General features: G+C 40.2%; 1 pseudogene; it reads right to left on the reverse strand.

Annotated features, from left to right (window-relative positions):
- Nucleotides 1–234: 234 nt before the first annotated feature.
- LOC141562289 (sorting nexin-24-like) lies at nucleotides 235–1,417 on the reverse strand (annotated as a pseudogene).
- Between the last annotated feature and the right edge of the window lie 1,447 nt (nucleotides 1,418–2,864).

Consider the following 2,864-nt stretch of genomic DNA (forward strand, 5'->3'; position numbering starts at 1 on the left):
TGCACAAAAGCTTTTAAGGAGTCAGCATTTAAGAGAACCTTCTCTGTAGGCCTCCTTTTTTGATAGGCTACTATATACATCTTCTTAAAAATACACTTCCCTGAAAATAACTGGGACTATGAATTTTAGCAATGATTATAACTATCATATCACAAAGTTCAGGTAATTGGGGAATATCATTTACTTGACTAAGACTTTGAAACTTACTCCAGCTTCTTTAACCACACAGGATTTCTACTTGGGCTGTAGATGAGGATAAAATATTCCATGGACAACTCCTTCAATAACTACTTTTAGAAAATCTTCATTGGTTATAGGGCAAGACATGTGGATTCCTTGGGAACAGCAGCATTGGCTGATAAGGCCCTTTGCTAGACTTTTAAATTTCTGTTTCCTCAAAAGAGATATGATCTTTCTATCTTTGGTAGAAAGGATAAATGTTATACATTTAGAAAATCAGGAAATAACACTTGAAGTGCCTCATTTTCCAAAATAAAGCCTGTAAATAGACTTCCAGACCTTACTGTTCCAAGACTTTGGAGACCTAGTTTCTAACATGTTTGGAAAAAATTTCTGTAGTTTTTATTCATTTCTTGAGTTTTTCATGCAGAGCCTGACATTCACTCTAAAATAATTCTGTCTACTCATTAGCATTTCTATCTTAAAGACCTTTTTTTGTTCATGAATAGCTGGTCAGTCTATCTTGATGAATACTACAAGAAGTCTTGCCAAAATCTAATTGTGCTGAGTGTGTAGCCTTTCTCCACCTTGCTCTTTTCATAATGAAAAAATGGAAGGTAGACCTCTATGGTCTGCCCAGGCTGGAAAGGATAAATTAGGAGTCATCCCCACTCCTTTCTTCCAAATGTTTCTTAACAGATTTTGCTAGTAGCCTATACCAAATCCCAAAGGAAATCTCCCAATTTGATTCAGAAGAGGTCATTTCTATACCAACTTTCCCCTGAATAAAAATACAACATATAAAACAAAGGATCATTCAGGCTTTGCCTGAAATCCCACTAATTTATGAGGCAGACTTGTCACTTTTAGATAGCTTTTATATAGGCACAAACTATTTTCATACTTCAAATTCAAATTTGCCTTTTTACAGATTCCTCCCATAGCTCCAAATTCTGCCTTCTGGGACCAAGGAAAACTAATCTAATTCTTGTTCCATATGTCAATCATAAAATAACTTGAAGATAGCTATCATGCCCTAGTTTGAAACTTGTCTTCTCCCATTCCCACTGTAGGCTAAACAGTTCTTTTAAACTATTCTCATATAACATGATCTTCAGGTCCATCACTCTCCTAGTTGCCTTTTCATGAACACTCTCAAGCTTATAGTTATTTTCCTTAAAATACAATGTCCAGACAGATAGTCCTGTACATAGCAGACATGTAAGAGATATCGCATGTCTTCTTTTTGGATGGTAAGTCATTGACAACCTCCATTAAAATGCAATTATTATCTAGGAAGGGGGCAAGTAATGAAGCTATTATCCACTAAGAACAATCTTGTGGGCACAGAGCCAAGATGGCGGAGAAGATACACGCGATTCTTTAAGCTCCTTTCTTCCCTCACTACCAACTAGATAAAATCAGCCTCAGAAATAGCGCTGGACTGATAGAATCCACAAGGACTGGAAGCACGACTTACCAGCTGAAGAGAATCTGGAGTTTCCACAGGAAAGGTCAGCTCCCAGGGGAGGAAGAAGAAAGGCCAGCACAGACGGCTGGGTGCTGGCACACTGTGCCGATCACACTGGGGAGGGCTCTGGGATCAGAGAAGCCCTGAGATAGAGGAATCTGGCACAGGCTGTTAGCTCTTCTCTGCTTATAAAACAGCAGTTCAGAAGAGAAATCAAGCCACTTTAAAATTTTAAAACCAGATTAGATCTTCCCAGATCCTGGGGGTGACTCAGCAGATCTCGGCACTGTGGGTGTGGCTGATATAGGCAATCCAGGCTTTCACCTGGGGGTAGTTGAGAGATTGAAAAGTGGGCGGGGCGGTAACTCATAGTGCCTGCCTCGGCTGGAGGCTGTGGAACTCAGCCCCGGGAAGTCCCAGAAAAGAAGAACCTTTGAACTAGGGACCTTGGTTTCTGGCAGACACTTCCAGTTTGAGTGCAGGGGCTTTTCACCTCACCTGCTGCTGACATCCACGCCCCACCAGGACACATAGGCTGGGCTTTGTGTCGCCTTTACTGTTCAGTCTCAAACCACAGGGAAGCCTCTAGAACACAGCGCCCTCAAAGTACAGCCCTGATAATCACCTGTGAGGCACTTCCAGGGAGGGGTGGGGAACTCTCTCCCAGAGCTCTCTCTTAGCTCAGGCACAGGAGCCACTGCATCCATCCGGTATGGGAAGAATCTGGAAAAGAAATAAATAAATAATTTCCTACCCCAGGGAAAGACCCCAAAAGATTTTTTAAGTATGAGTAAAAAGCCAAGAAAAACTATAGATTCCTTCTACACAGAGAAAGAGCGGGTATCCAACCCCGAGGAAGTTAACAGCAGAGAGTCAGCAGATAACAACCTAAAGGGGAACGATACCTGCCCCCCATCACATAACTCTCTCCTTGAAGAAACTATTAAAAAGTTAAGAGAGTTTGAAGAAAAATGGGGAAAGGAAAGAGAAGCTATGATAGAAAATAACATCGTTCTGAAATTTGAGTTGGAAAAAATAAAGAATTCACAGGAGATTCAGGGAAACAAAATTTGTGAATTAGAAAAGGTAAAAAAATCACAGGAAAGTAGGATTTCTGAATTGGAGAAGATAAAAAAGTCTCAAGAAAATAGGATTTCTGAATTGTAAAAAGAAAATAATTCTCAAAAAAAATTAGGGAAATGCAAAAAAATTC

Source organism: Sminthopsis crassicaudata, chromosome 3 (genome assembly GCF_048593235.1).
Source record: "Sminthopsis crassicaudata isolate SCR6 chromosome 3, ASM4859323v1, whole genome shotgun sequence".
Taxonomy (NCBI): Eukaryota; Metazoa; Chordata; class Mammalia; order Dasyuromorphia; family Dasyuridae; genus Sminthopsis; species Sminthopsis crassicaudata.